We start from the raw sequence: 14,777 nt of genomic DNA on the forward strand, positions 1-14,777 counted from the left end.
TGCGCACCTTTTTCGCGCCACAGTTTCTGGGGGCGGGCACTCCACGCCCGCCTTCCCTACCCACAACTCCCCAGGCCCGAGCTCCCTCTTCTTATGCGCGTGCGCCCGCTATAGTCCCGCCCCCAAAATCCCGTGGGCCCCTGCGAGGTGGTATTTAAGTGTCTAGCTGTGCACTTTCGGCCTCGTTTTCTTCCTGCTGCACCGGGTAGGTGTGTGTTCACTGCTTAGGTAGAAAAGAGGGGAGGCATGCCTGCGTGAGCATGGCACGTCTTAGGCCTCCCTCTGTGCTGCACCTGTTTGGTTGGTGGGAGAGGGGGAAGAGATCTTGGGCGAGGTCTCGAAGCAGCAGCGGGCTTTGTGAAAGACAAGATGGCGCTGGCGGGCCGTGGCGGCGGCCGTCTCCATGATGAGAGCCTTTTCACAGACCTGTACTGAGCTCCGTGAGGATAAGAAACTCTGAGGAGATGGGCCGTGCCCAGCCGACGTCCAACGCAGTCGGGAAACGAGGCTTTAGCGAAAAACCCAGCGCTGATCTAATATCCTCTTGTCTGCAGGGTTCAGGCGCCCGATTGAACGCTGAAGACTCGAAAAGATCCCTCCTGTTGTTAAGAGTAAGTGGTTCCGGTCATCCTTCCCCACTGTTCCTCCATTGTTGAGTGTGGATGTCCTGTGGGATGTGCTACGGGGATGATTTCAAGCACTGAACTCTCTCTTTCTGATGGCTTAGTGGAGAAAACGTAAAAATTCTGAGTAGCACCCTCCGCAGCAGAGGTTTGGGTTTTTTAGCTCTAAGGTGTTGAGACACTATCATGGGATGGTAAGATTGTCCCAGGTTAAAACTAAATGGAAAATACGTTGTTTTCAGAGGTGGTTCAGCTCAAAAGAGATTGCGGGTTGGAGGATGGGACAAGACCTACTCCTGTGCGAATCGAGCACCGCTGTGATGCTCCAGGTGGGTACCCGTGGTTTATGTAGCTATGGGTAGGGGCACAATGTCTCTGTGGGACTTGCTCGTACAATTTGCATTGGCCACTCCATGATGAACGTAAAAAGACAAGCATATGACTGACCTCAAAAGTGATGTCATCTTACTACTGAGAAGTGGGCCAGGAGTACTCAAGGGTGTTTGAATGGCTACTCTTAGGTACATATAATGCCTTTCTTTTCTCTCCAGCATCTTCTCACCAATTCTGAGGAATTCAGCTGCCTCCCAGGATGATGAATACAGGTAATTGTTAAAATGGCAGATTGGGGTGTCATCTCCTGTGTTCCCCACAAGCAGGAGGGCAAATGGTCAGTGGAGCAGTGTTGCCTTTTTGCTCCTTCCAGCTTGTTCTTGGAATGATTTTCCTGGGGAGAGAGAGCAACCCGGCAGCACAGTTGGTTCTTGTGAGGGTGTGCTCTTCCCTCATCCACATGTCACTGTCAGATGATTTGAATTGATATGCTGATCCTCCATGAGGTACGACAGTTAATAGCATGTTAGAGTTCTGATGGCAGTTTCTGTTAATGGAGAGATTTATTCCATTGTTTATTTTTTTAATAACCATGTGCTTCCCTTTCACAGGTTGTCCAGATTATAAATTCATCTGTGTTCCGGTAAGTTCCTTCTCCCAATACTGTGGTAGATTAGCGTATATGTGAACTCGTCCAAGGGATAATCTTATCACTGGGTTTCTTTTTTTGTTACCAAAGCTCTGGCTGGCCCGTATAGCTTTTTGGTTCCTCTTATTCCTTGTAGTGATGTTTCTTGATCTCGTGCCTCTTCTAGATGCCCTGTGATCTGCCCCAGGTCCACTCCTGTAAAGAGTGGAGAGTGGTGAGTGCTTGTGACTTTGCTGGTTGTAGCTTGCCCCAGAGTCCAGTGCCAGTGAGGAGAGCAAGCATCCTGTCTTAACCCCTGTTTAGCCCCAGAGCCAGTAATGGTGAACCCACTGGGGCTAACTGGGAGAGAGGATGAAAACTTGTTCCATAAGGAACGGTCCGAGGTACAGCAGGTGCCTGTCGAGAGCATTTGCTTAGCTTTTCTTGGCCCCTCCATTAACTGTAGGTAGAATAAATAGCTTTGGCTGTTGTAGATGCTTTGCTAATTACATGATTTTCTCATTTAGGAGCGCCTTGTTTGTGTATACTACTGGAAAGCCTCCAGAATTGAAAGGTTAGTTGATAAATGTCTGTGTCTTGTGCCACCAAGTAGACAGTTTCTATGATGAAGCAAACTAGCTCACTATGACTTACAATGAAAACAAGTGAACACCTGAGAAACGGGGGAGACAGTGTGGGGTACTATGTGTAAGATGCCTTCACCCACAGCTTTGTCTTTCCCCAGGTGCTGTTACCAGTAACCTGCTTTTTTGCTCGAAGGTGAGTAATCACCATATGTTGGTGCATGTAGCATACTGGGTTGAAAAAAGCGCCTTTTTAGGCCTGTATATGTGATGACTTACATGGAATCTCGTTCGGCTGATAACTTGCTGTTGAGACTCGGAAATCTGATTTTCTAGGAACAGTGGCTTCGGTGGGAACAACTTTTAATGCAGGAGATAAGCATTACTGCTTCAGTCTCTTTTCTTTCAGGTCCAGCACCTTGTCGGGAGCCCAAGAATGATTTGAGGTAAATGCCTTCACAGCACTATCTGGTTGCTATATAAAATTTGCCACCGTTTTTGTGGGTGCGGTGCTTTGGTCTGGATGGCTCTTCAGACATACTGGCTTAACCCAAAGTCTAGCCGTTCCTGAACCACCTGTGACAAATTCCCACTCACCAGTGATGAGTTCAATACCGCCCCAGTCTGATTACTGTGACTGAAAGGTATTCTCTGAGCTGTGAGCTTGTCTTGGAGGGGAAAGTGACAACAAAAAGAAGTGAGTTGAATACAATTTACAGCCAATAAGAAATTTTTTGGGCTAGCTGGTAGTTTCTGTAAGATGTCTGTTGAAACCTACATAGCTGATATAGATGTGTCTTTCTCCAAGCAGCAGGGCCTCTTGGGGATGCTCACTTAGTTCCCAATCATTCTTTTGCAGCGAAAGCATACGCCATATTTCTGCTCAACTCCAGTCTGAAGTTAGAGGTAAGTAAATTTAAACGCAAGGTGGGCCAAGTTAAAATTTCCCAGTGAAGAAACTTTCACACGTCTTACCTCCTGTCCTAGTCCCAGAGCCTGTAAAGGTGAACCCACTGGGGCTGGTTGGGGGAAAAGAGGAAAGCTTGTTCCAGAAGGAACTGTCTGAGGGATCATAAGGATTTCTAAACATTGGGAAAGGAAGAGTAAATCACTTGCTTAAAAAATCATTTGTATAATTTTCTTTCAGGACTGAAGAAAGATCAAAGCGCATAAAATGGTAGGTATCTGTTCATATATTGGTGTTTAGTATTTAATAGACTATGATAAATTTACCTGGTAGGAGGTAAACACTTGTAATGTTAACTGGTGGAGTGTAGACCCTTATAAATTCATATAGTGCATATATTCTTTCCCATCCAGTAAGAAAACTCACTTTTTTCTTTGTACAGGAATCCAGCTCTTGGAGGACATCGGAAAGGGAATTTTCAAGTTGTTTCTTGTACAACCTAGCTATTCAAATTGGCATATAGGAACATTTCAGCCTTTCTAAATAAAAAGGGTTTTTTTAATCGTGACTGATTTGTGTGTTTGAGTGGGTCTAGCTGAGAAGGAATTAACCTTGGAGAATTTGCTGTTACTGTCTGTACCCACTTTAGCCTGGCAGTTGGCCTGATGCTGCTTTGTCTGGCCCAGGGAAGCATTCAGGAAGCCTCCCTATTAAACCTTGAAGGGTTTTTTTTCACCTGTATGTGCTCTGCTGAAGCAGTCCTGCATGAAAAGGTGATGGAGTTTGAGTGATCTTCCAGCTGTGCCTTAAAACGACTTCAGCAGACTTGGGTATAGGCACTAGGAGCCAGTGAGGCATGGCAGTTAAGATCCTTTAGACTCAAAATTTAGTGTTTTAATTGTCCCACTTCTGTACATGATGCTCCAACATGGTTTCTGTGGAATCGAACTGCACTTCTTTAAGATCAGGCCTACAACTGAACGTTAGAAGTCCTGTAGCAGTACCCATTTGGGTACCTGGTTTCTCCATGTTTTTCCCAGTCACTGAGTGTAAAGTGGGCCACTACTGATTGGCCTCTCCTTAATTTCAGCTCTGCACTTCAGCCTCACTGAAGCTACTCTTGCATTTCTGTTTCTCTGACAAGCCTCTGAGCCTCTACATTTATTCTTCCCTCTCTGGAATTCCCTGGATTCTTCAATGTAGGTGATTCATTGGAAGTCACTCCTGAGAGGCCTACCTTGATCAGTCGTGGTATGCTGTTGGTGTAAATTAACTAACTTGATTGAAATGGGCCTGCTTTTGTCTGTCTCCTACCGCCTGTTCTTTCCATGGGAAATGGATTTATGTCACGTTCAGCTAGATAGGCGCACCTTCTACAACATGTGGCAGGGCTACTCAGGTGAATACTTGTTGGGTGAATAATACAATTCGCATTGAACATCCATCTTGATCTACATGTACTATTAAACATCTGAGTATAAATTTAGGAAGTGGAGTTCCTAAAGATAGATGAAAAAGTTCCTAAAGTTCCTAAGATAGATGAAAGGGTACTTGAAAATTTAGTCTTCATGTGAACAGGTGGCCTGTCCCTACACATACCCAAGGCAATGTTTTAGTTGGCTCTGGGCAAGCTGGCTTTGACTTGGGGTTAAATGAAGTATGGTAAGGGCAGTGGCACCATTGGTGGGTATATGTGTATGCCTAGGTTAATAATTCAACCTTCAGAGCAGGTAAGTAGTTTCTCAGACTTGGAATCTCAAATCTACATGGTTAACATGCACCCTAACCCCCATAAACACCCCAACCCACCCAACAATTCTGATGTAAGTTTGCAGATAATGACCACCCTTAGATTTCTCAAAATATTTGAAAGAATGGATACCAAATGGTGATGAATTAAGGGTTTCCCACATATTTCTACATTTCCACATGCAAATTTTAGAACAGACATCTTGTGTCAGAACTATAGAATAAGGGCAAGGTAAAGGAAATGTATTTTCTGCTCATTAAATGGTATCCGTATGGATCTGAGAGTTGTCCACACAGTAATCACAGCCACAAGAATGGGAAGGCCAGCACTGAATGGGGATCAAGTAAGAGGACCCACCCAAGGCCCCTGGGGCAGCACCAGCATTTTAAAGGCTAGAGGAACAGCAGAGGAGAAACCCAGAAAGGCACTGTAAGCAGTGGGAGAACCTGCAGAGTGCTGATCTGGAAACGGGGACAAGAGCGCCCACACACCCCAGATGAATTGGTGTTAAAGCCATAAAGAGGTCACATGGAAGGGCCGGCCCAGGAGCCCAGCAGTTAAGTGGTACCTTCCACTTGAGCAGCCCAGGGTTCGCTGGTTTGATCCCGGATGTGGACATGGCACCGCTTGGCAAGCCATGCTGTGGTAGGCATCCCACATGTAGAGAAAGATGGGCACAGATGTTAGCTCAGGGCCAGTCTTCCTCAGCAAAAAGAGGGAGATTGGCAGCAGTTAGCTTAGGGCTAATCTTCCTCACAAAAAAAAAGGTCACGTGGAACTGAAAGTAACTGCAAGCAGGTGACTATGTGCAATAGGTCATCTCGCCCTCTCTCCAACCCCGGGAGGCACGTGCCAGAAGCATCCTTGGATGGAGGAAGAAACTGAGGCAAAGAAAAGATAAGCAACTTGCCCGCTGTCAGAGTTGGGATAGCAGGGGAGGATCAGTTGCCAAAGTCCCAGGGGCTTAACCGTCAGACCACGCTGTTCGCGCTGGGAGTCTGGAGGCCGCTGTGAGTGTAACCCAGACCTGGGAAACAGCAAGGAAGTGATGGAACCAAAGCTAGACAGGCTGGCGAAGGGGCCAGGCAAGATGCACTGGAAGTGTTTGGCAGAGAATGAAGCCTTCCCCCAACACTCACCATTTGGCAAATGAGGAAGTCGAATTAAGCCTGGAGTTATTGACTATTTAGGCTAAGAAATGAGAGTGGGACTGTATGGGGAAATGGGGGAGAGTGCCAGAATGAGTGAGCCCCAGCTCCTCACATTCCTTCTGTACACCAGTGACTCATTACGATATCTTTAGTCTGGACCTCTTCCCTGAGCTCCTGGTACATCCAACCACCCCTTGACCTCCCCAGCTGATAGCCAGTCAGAGATTCAGACCCTTGATTCCCTGTCCTGTTCACGTCCGCTCCTCCCCAAGTCTCTCCACTGTGTTAAGTGGTAACACTGCCCACAACCTGCTCCATCCCAAACATAGCAATGTACTTGATATGAAGCAATGGGCTTGCTCTGCTCACCACCATCTGAGCCAATTAATCACACCGAGTTAGGGATCCAGAAAGGAAGTTTTAATTCAATTAGCCAGCATAGTCAGGAAGACAGTAGACTACTATCTCAAAATCTTCAAAAATTGCAGAATCTTGGGGCCAGCCCACTGGTGTCATGGTTAAGTTCACACACTCCACTTCAACAGCCCAGGGTTCATAGGTTTGGATCCTGGGTGTGGACATACACAGTGCTCTTCAAGCCATGCTGTGGCAGCATCCCACATACAAAATAGAGGAAGATTGGCACCGATGTTAGCTCAGGGCCAATCTTCCTCACACACACACAAAAAAATTACAGACTCTTGAGGTAGCTATATAGGAAAAATGGGCAGTGAGGGAGTGTTCCAGGGATGTTAGTCTTCCCACATGATGGGCTCCAGGTATCACATGGTTTCATTCTTCTGTCAGCTGTGATGGATACCTTGTAGGTGTGTTTCCCACCCGTGGTCAGCCTGTTCCTGGATAGAAACTCATAGAACAAAGTTTTAATTTATCAAGCTACGGAGGAGCACGTGCATAAGTGGAGGCCAAAAATGAGGAGAACATGTGAATTATTTTAGAGTACGTGCAGAGCAGCAAGCAGTCACACAGAGGAGGGGCTGGGGCCATTTAGTGTAACAAGACGACCTCACTTAAATTCACTTACATACTCACCGGAGACCAAGGCCTTGCTCCTGTCTTTGTTGACTGCTCTTTGGTTACATTCTAGAAGAAGAGGGAGTGGCAAAATAAAACAGTCAACACATAAGATCATTTGAAATAGCACAGTGGTTCTCAACCAGGGGTGATTTTGCCCCTGGGGGACATTTAGCAATGTCTGGGGACATTTTTGGTTGTCACAACTTTAGGGGGTTGGGGGGGTACACTACTGGCATCTACTGGGTAGAGGCCAAAGATGCCGCCAAACACCCTGCCATGCACAGCACAGCTCCCTCTCTCCCACTCCCCAAACAATGAATTACCCAGCCCCAAGTGTCAACAGCGATGAGTTTCAGACACCCTGAGATGTATGATAAATGCCAGCAAAGAACACAAATCTGTGATGTGGTAAGAAAGGTGGTCAGGGAAGGCATTTCTGAGGACATAGCATTTGAACTGAAACCTAAAAGAGAAGATGAGGAGAGCTGGAGGCAGAAGGGTCCAGGCTAGGAAATAGATGGAATGAAATGGAGTGATTCAGAATGTATTTTGGAGGTAGAAGCAACAGGATTGGCTGATGGAGTGGATGTGGGGGTGAGGTGAAGGGAGCATAAAGGATGTCCTGGTGGGAGGAGGAGGGAATCATTTTGGATATACAGTATGTCCCTCAGTATCTGCAGGGACTTGTTCCAGGAACCCCCACGGATATCAAAATCCAAGGATGCTCAAGTCCCTTAGGTGTATAAAATTGTAGTAGTACAATGAATACAGTTAGCCCTCTGTACCCGCAGATGCCAAAACCACAGATACAGAGGGCCAACTGTACTGAGTTTGAGATACCTCCCAGACATCCAAGGAGAGAGTCAAGTGAGGACGGTATGGCATAGGGTTTAGGAATGTGGGCTCCAAAGCCAGGCCACTTGGGTTTGGAGTCTGTCTCTGCCACTTAATAGCTATGTGACTTTAAGAAAGTCACCTCACCTGCTGCACCTCCATTTCCCCATCAGCAGAAGAGGGAAGATGATGATACCCGCTTATCCTTTAAGGTTGTTAATACACGTAAAGCACCAGGAAGGGTGCCGGGCACCACTGACCAGTCAGGGTGGAGACAGGGAATCGGTTGTCACCGGGGAATGGATGGGAGGGAAACCCAAGGCACTGGATGAGATCATTTCAGCAGAGAGTGTAAGTAGGAGTAGAAAATTTGAATTCCTAGAGAGCCAGGGAGTCAAAACAAATTGGCAAAGAGGGTGGGGTTGATGGCCAAGAGGAGAGTTGGTGCCTCTTTTCCAGGACCTGCCTAACTCCAGGTCAGAGTTGCCGTGAGGGAAAATGGGCCCAGGAACAGACATTTCTCCAAAGAAGATATACGATGGCCAATCGGCACATGAAAAGATGTTCATCATCGCTGATCAACCGGGAAAATGCAAATCAAAACTACACTAAGATATCACCTTACACCCATTAGAATGACAAAAATAACTAAAACAAATAGTAACAAATGTTGGAGAGGTTGTGGAGAAAAAGGAACCCTCACACACTGCTGGTGGGAATGCAAACTGGTGCAGCCACTGTGGAAAACAGTACCAGTACGGAGATGCCTCAAAAAATTAAAAATAGAACTGCCATATGATCCAGCTATTCCACTACTGGGTATCTATCCAGAGAGCTTGAAGTCAGCAATTCCAAAAGTCCTATGCACCCCAATGTTTATTGCAGCATTATTTACAATAGCCAAGATGTGGAAGCAACGTAAGTGCCCATCAACAGATGACTGGATAAAGAAGATGAGGTATGTATATACAATGGAATACTACTCAGCCGCAAAACAGAACAAAATCGTCCCATTTGCAACAACATGGATGGACCTTGAGGGAATTATGTTAAGTGAAATAAGCCAGATAGAGAAGGACAATCTCTGTATGACTCCACTCACATGAGGAGTTTAAACCTGTGGACAAAGAGAACAGATTAGTGGCTACCAGGGGAAAGGCGGGGTAGGGGGTGGGCAGAAAGGGTGAAGGGTTGCACCTACAACACGACTGACAGACAATAATATACAACTGAAATTTCACAAGATTGTAACCTATCATTAACTCAATAAAAAATTTAAAAAAAAGAAAAGAAAAGAAAAGAAAATGGGCCCAGGATAGCCACTCTTAAGTCCTGGAGCCAGGGCTCTCTCGGACAGCCCTTGGACAGGCCTGCCCACAAGGGCCCCCAGGACCTCCAGATCCTCTTCCTTCACTTGATGTGGCCTCTTTTCAGGTGTTTGGACTCCTTCAGGCAGGTTCTTCTGTCTTTTTTAGGGCTGTGGTTGTTAACTTTTAGGTTAGTGAATGCCTTCAGGGGGCTCTACAAGTCCCCCTGGAAATTGTACGCAAAATTATGTAAGGCAGATATGTTTATTTGGGGAAAGCCTACAACAGATTCTCAACAGATTTGGGGAATGCAATAAAAATTAAAAACCTCTTCAAGTTGACAATGCATTTCTTTGATCTGCTTCATAGCGTGTTGTTTTTCAAGTTTATAACATCTTCCTCTCAAGAATGCCAAAAAAAAGGAAAGTCTAAAATTGTCTAATCGATTTATAAATATAGAGGGAAGTACCATTAAAAAAAGTTTAAAGAGTTAAAAGGGGGGTGTAAATTGGAGAGGAGGTTGTTATAAGCCTTTGCACACTACTTGACAGTTTATATTAGTTTCATGAAAATAAAACATTGTTACAAAGTTTAAATGTACCCACATGGAAAGAATATTCTTCCCTTGGCCTCACTTTGCCTGTCATCAAGGTCAGTGAATCTCTGTGAACTCTTCCACTTCTCTCCATCTCTGCCATCACAGCCACCTTCATCTCTTGCCGCGAGGATCACGGGAGCCATCTCTCAGTTTTCCCCAGTAGACTATAAACATCATGAAGGCAAGGTCCATGTCTGATTTTGCTTATCGTTGTAGAGTGTCTGCTCAGTAAGCATAAGCAAATAGACAAATGGCCTCCCAAGGAGCAAATGTATTCACAAGTTCTTGTGGGACCCTTACTACCAGCCTTCTGTATCCACACAGCAAGAGGCAGGGATAATAGCAGAATGAGGGAGGGAGCCACTCCCACTTGCCTTTGCTTCAGAGGAGGAACAGGGCTACTGTTGACCTCTGAGACCCAATTGGGGAGCTGCCCACCAAGAGATCTGTGCTCCAGGACCCTTGGCTGCAGCCTGGGCAGAAGGACTGAAGCCTGCTCAGCTGGGCAGCTGGGGCCTTCCCCAGGTTGGATCTCGCAGAATTTGGAGCAGATTGGGATTGAAAGAAACTGAGGGGCAGGCCCAGTGGTGCAGTGGTTAAGTTCACACGTTCCACTTTGGCGGCCTGGGGTTCGCTGGTTTGGATCCCGAGTGCGGACGTGGCACAGCTTGGCAAGCCATGCTGTGGTAGGCGTCCCACATATAAAGTGGAGGAAGATGGGCACGGATGTTAGCTCAGGGCCAGTCTTCCTCAGCAAAAAGAGGAGGATTGGCAACAGATGTTAGCTCAGGGCTAATCTTGCTCAAAAAAAAGAAAGAAAGAAAACGAATTTTGCATTTGCCCCTGTATTCGTTTTTTACTGCTGTTGTAAAAAATTACCACAAACTCAGTGGCTGGAAACGAAACAAATTTATTATCTTACAGTTCTGGATGTCAAAACTCCAAAATGGGTCTCACTGGGCTAAAATCAAGCTGTGTCAGCAGGGCTGCATTCCTTTCTGGAGGGTCTAAGAAAGAATCTATTGCCTTGCCTTTTCCAGCTTCTAGAGGCGCCCACACTCCTTGGCTGATGACTCCCTTCTATCTTCAAAGCCAGCAACGGTGCATCAAATCTTTCTCCTGCCGCTATGCTCTGACGGAGCCTCCTGTCTCCCTCTACTCCCTAATAAGGACCTTTGTGATTATACAGGGCTCACCAGATAATCCAAGACGATCTCTCCTTCTCAAATCCTTAATTTAACCGTAAATGCAAAGTGCCTTTCCCAGGGAAGGTAACACCTTCGGAGGTTCTGAGAATTAGGACAGGGGCATGTTTGTGGGGGTATCATTCTGCCCACCAGACCCCCTTGATTCAGCCTCTCCCTGCAGCCTCCGGTTTTACTTAGGAACCTGTAGAAACTGCTTCTGTTTATTAACATAAGGGACACGGTGCTGAGAATTTTGTTCTCTAAAATCATAGATTACCAGAAACTCTGCTAGTTGAAATCATATCCATGAGAATGGAAGGCCCCACTCTTGCCTAAAGGACCTCAGCCATGCCTCTGCAAGCGCTTTTTTTTTTCTTTTCTGCTTTTTCTCCCCAAATCCCTCCAGTACATAGTTGTATATTTTAGTTGTGGGTCCTTCTAGTTGTGGCATGTGGGACCCCCCCTCAGCATGGCCCAATGAGCGGTGCCGTGTCCGCGCCCAGAATCGGAACCGGCGAAACCCTGGGCCTCCAAAGCGGAGCCCAGGAATTTAACCATTTAGCCACCTGGCCGCGCCCCCGCCTCTTTTTTTTTTTCCATACAATGCAGGCGCTTTGACACAGAGACGTGGCCTCTATTTCCGGCCTCAGAGTAGAGCTTCAGCTAAAGAGGTTTCGAACAGAATCTTCCACATTTATATTAATAGTGTTTTCAAGGAAATAGGACCTCAAATCCGTTCTCAGCCAGGGCCGGATATTAATCCCTTTCATCCAGCCGGTCTTTGCTTTGAGCCTATAAAAAAAATTGCTTCATTTACATTTTACCTACACGGATCTCACCCCCTGCCTCCCGCCGCTGGATCTTGGATTTAGGACGAAGGAGCCTCCAAAACGTTTTTCTTGGTGCGTCTTTTCCCCTTTGTGAAGTGCCAAGGGTGAGTGACGGATGGTACAACGGCAAGATGCAACAGGGGGTGGGTGGTGGGGGGGTGGGGTGGGGAGGGGGATGTTACAAGTCAAGGGGAGGCGCAGAAGGGAGCCTGGAGCTCCAGGATGCGAGGGGAACGCAGTCCTAAAGGCCAACCTTCGCCGTCAGCTCTGGGCCCAGCGCACAAGGTGCCCTCGGTTTGCACAACCACTCCATAAACGCGTGTTATCCTTCCCGCACTTAACAAGGGAGAGGAGCCCAGGCAACACGCCTCACGTCCAGTCAGGAACTGGCGAGCCGGGATCCCAACTCAGTTCTTTGGACTGCAAAGCTCGCGCTCGCAACTGCGGCCTCTTCAAATAAATGTCCCGGATGGGGCACCGCCCCCCCCCCCCCCCCCCCCCCCCCCCCCGCCGTCCCTGCAATCGCTTATTGGAGACCACCGCCCAGCCGCCCCTAGGGAGCGTCCCAGTCTTCAGGATGGAAGCCTAACGCCACAGTCTGGGAGAAATAGAGACCACACGGGCACTGAAATCACAGCATATGTGTGAACCAATCCCGAGAATGCAAAAAAGTGGAGAGGCGGGTTTATGCAAAGCCACCGAACGTGAGCAGGCAGGCGAAGCGGTAAAGAACCCTATTTAAGGTCTGTTTCCCAAAATCTAGCTATTATGGTGAAGGGAAAATAATGAGGAAATGAGTTTAGGAAAGAATACATTTTGAAAGGTAATGTAATCATTATGCCCTAAAAGTCACCACAACTGCGAAAGCTAAAGTAAGGGTAAGGCTGGCTGGGAGACAGTTCGACTAGTATCGCTTCTCGGCCTTTTGGCTAAGATCAAGTGTAGTATCTGTTCTTATCAGTTTAATATCTGATACGTCCTCTATCCGAGGACAATATATTAAATGGATTTTTGGAATTAGGAGATGGAATAGGAGCTTGCTCCGTCCACTCCACGCATCGATCTGGTATTGCAGTACTTCCAGGAACGGTGCACCCCCCTCTTGGGGGAATAACTGTGGTTTGAAAGTAAGAATTAGAAGCCCATTGCCGCTAACGCAGAGCTTTACGCTACAATGTGTTTAGTTACGATATTGAGTAGGAAGTCATCAGTAACATTAGTTTTCACTTTGCGAAGCGCATTAATTTCGGTTTGGGGGCATTTGGTAATAACGCTGGATGAAGTGATGCTACAGTGTAGTTAGCGTAATTAAAAGGTAGGGAAAGTGTTCAGCTACGGAAAAAAGTTGTTTTAGGTATTTCTTAAGCGTTAGGTCAGTGTTTACACTTTCCAGCGTGTCTGTGCGTTCTTTACTGCAGGATAGTTCATTCTAAGAAAGCTTTCGAAAGGGAAACTCGAACGCCAGCTAGGTTTTTTGGCGGTGCATCCACTGGCATTACTACTATACTTCTAGGAAGGGTGCACTCCTTTCTAAAGTCCTTATTTTGTCTTAAGTAAGAAAGTGCTTGGTCCTTCTGTCGTTCTTCAGCTTTCAGTTTTCCCCTAATAATAAACGGGAGACCATTGGTCTAGCCGCATCAACCTTAGAACCCCGGGTGTGTTCCCAACTTTACAAGGGTAGACCTTCCAGCAGAGGAATGAATGGTTGGACGTCTCAAAAATAAAGGGAAATACAGAGGTATAGGATTCTAGAGAAATACAGAGTTTAGGTTTAATTGAAATAGCTTGTTGAGGGGCTGGCCCCGTGGCCGAGTGGTTAAGTTCCCGCGCTCTGCTGCAGGCGGCCCAGTGTTTCGTTTGTTGGAATCCTGGGCGCGGACATGGTGCTGCTCATCGAGCCCCGCTGAGGCCGCGTCCCACTTGCCACAACTAGAAGGACCACAAGGAAGAATATATAACTATGTAGCAGGAGGCTTTGGGGAGAAAATGGAAAAAAATAAAATCTTAAAAAAAAAAAAAGATGGGATATGTTACATAAGAAAGATTTTTTTTTAAGAAAATAAATAGCTTGTTGATACGCTCAACACAAAGCAGGGCTGTGTAGAAAGAGGTCAGCATCAGGTCTGGACTGCGAAGTAGAGCGAGGGTGCGGTTTCCTTGGTAATACAAAATTTAGAGAATGTGGAATGTTTATGCTCAGAACTCCTATCGGCAGCTCTGCAGCTGAGCTGGAAATCAAGGCTACTGCTTCGTGGAGGATTTAGATCCGCCAGGCAAGAGTGGGATGCTTCATTCATACAGCTATAATTTGAAATGAAGAAGTTTCTGATAGTCTCTGATTTCAGAGAACACAACCTCTCAGTAAGAAAACAGTACTCACTCAAGAAGGGGGCCGTTATGACATTTTAATTAATTAATTATTCTCAAGGAAGATTAGCCCTGAGCTAACATCCGTGCCCATCTTCCTCCACTTTATACGTGGGACACCGACCACAGCATGGCTTGCCACACAGTGCCATGTCCGCACCTGGGATCCGAACGGGGAAACCCAGGGCCACCTACGCAGAACGTGCGTACTTAACCGCTGCGCCACCAGCCCGGCCTGTTTTACATTTTAAAGTTGCAGCTTATGCTTGGGAGAAATATTGTTTTTGTTACCTTTGAAGATTTTCACTCTCAGTTTGAGCTAATTTTTTACCATCACCAAACTTCAATGTGAGGAAATAAAAACGATGCCCTCCCCGTCTTTCTTCATCCGTGTCTTTTATACTCGAGGTTGAAGCCATGCGCCTCATGAGTGATCTGAATCGTTTCTGAAGGGGGCGCTTGTCTTGCACAGAAAACGTTTTCCGCGATGCTTTGGAGGACGGACAGGGACTAGGCCTGGCTCGACCGGCGTCGCGGTCCAGTTAGGAGGCGTTCCACTTCAAGTATGAAATGGTCAGGTTACTCCTCAACTCTCCACTGTCAATCTGCAAGCGTCTCCAGACTTCGTTCTCGTAAAGCA

The 14,777-nt window shown here is 46.7% G+C and overlaps 2 long non-coding RNA genes and 9 other non-coding genes across 12 annotated transcripts; 10 read left to right on the plus strand and 1 right to left on the minus strand.

Moving 5' to 3' along the window:
- Window positions 1-130: 130 nt before the first annotated feature.
- LOC124228861 (uncharacterized) lies at window positions 131-3,643 on the plus strand. Of its 2 annotated transcripts, XR_006885803.1 has the most exons (13): window positions 131-205; window positions 555-611; window positions 866-952; window positions 1,175-1,228; window positions 1,330-1,462; window positions 1,568-1,599; window positions 1,772-1,819; window positions 2,112-2,158; window positions 2,330-2,364; window positions 2,578-2,614; window positions 3,028-3,074; window positions 3,316-3,345; window positions 3,518-3,643. It is a non-coding gene; the product is annotated as an uncharacterized LOC124228861 (long non-coding RNA). The 2 variants fall into 2 exon arrangements; XR_006885802.1 differs by lacking the exon at window positions 1,330-1,462.
- Window positions 680-755, plus strand: LOC124229671 (small nucleolar RNA SNORD26). The gene has a single exon (XR_006885934.1). It is a non-coding gene; the product is annotated as a small nucleolar RNA SNORD26 (small nucleolar RNA).
- On the plus strand, window positions 1,032-1,103 carry LOC124229670 (small nucleolar RNA SNORD27). The gene has a single exon (XR_006885933.1). It is a non-coding gene; the product is annotated as a small nucleolar RNA SNORD27 (small nucleolar RNA).
- LOC124229668 (small nucleolar RNA SNORD28) lies at window positions 1,425-1,499 on the plus strand. Its single transcript, XR_006885932.1, has one exon. It is a non-coding gene; the product is annotated as a small nucleolar RNA SNORD28 (small nucleolar RNA).
- LOC124229676 (small nucleolar RNA SNORD22) lies at window positions 1,866-1,992 on the plus strand. The gene has a single exon (XR_006885939.1). It is a non-coding gene; the product is annotated as a small nucleolar RNA SNORD22 (small nucleolar RNA).
- On the plus strand, window positions 2,202-2,266 carry LOC124229666 (small nucleolar RNA SNORD29). Its single transcript, XR_006885930.1, has one exon. It is a non-coding gene; the product is annotated as a small nucleolar RNA SNORD29 (small nucleolar RNA).
- On the plus strand, window positions 2,432-2,501 carry LOC124229672 (small nucleolar RNA SNORD30). Its single transcript, XR_006885935.1, has one exon. It is a non-coding gene; the product is annotated as a small nucleolar RNA SNORD30 (small nucleolar RNA).
- LOC124229673 (small nucleolar RNA SNORD31) lies at window positions 2,761-2,829 on the plus strand. Its single transcript, XR_006885936.1, has one exon. It is a non-coding gene; the product is annotated as a small nucleolar RNA SNORD31 (small nucleolar RNA).
- LOC124229675 (small nucleolar RNA SNORD22) lies at window positions 3,114-3,239 on the plus strand. The gene has a single exon (XR_006885938.1). It is a non-coding gene; the product is annotated as a small nucleolar RNA SNORD22 (small nucleolar RNA).
- A 2,972-nt stretch (window positions 3,644-6,615) lies between the features above and the next one.
- On the minus strand, window positions 6,616-14,722 carry LOC124228899 (uncharacterized). The gene is made up of 3 exons (XR_006885810.1): window positions 14,429-14,722; window positions 9,761-9,917; window positions 6,616-7,080 (listed from the first exon to the last, which is right to left on the minus strand). It is a non-coding gene; the product is annotated as an uncharacterized LOC124228899 (long non-coding RNA).
- Window positions 12,680-12,870, plus strand: LOC124229662 (U2 spliceosomal RNA). Its single transcript, XR_006885925.1, has one exon. It is a non-coding gene; the product is annotated as a U2 spliceosomal RNA (small nuclear RNA).
- Window positions 14,723-14,777: the final 55 nt, after the last annotated feature.

Source organism: Equus quagga, chromosome 17 (genome assembly GCF_021613505.1).
Source record: "Equus quagga isolate Etosha38 chromosome 17, UCLA_HA_Equagga_1.0, whole genome shotgun sequence".
NCBI lineage: Eukaryota > Metazoa > Chordata > Mammalia > Perissodactyla > Equidae > Equus > Equus quagga.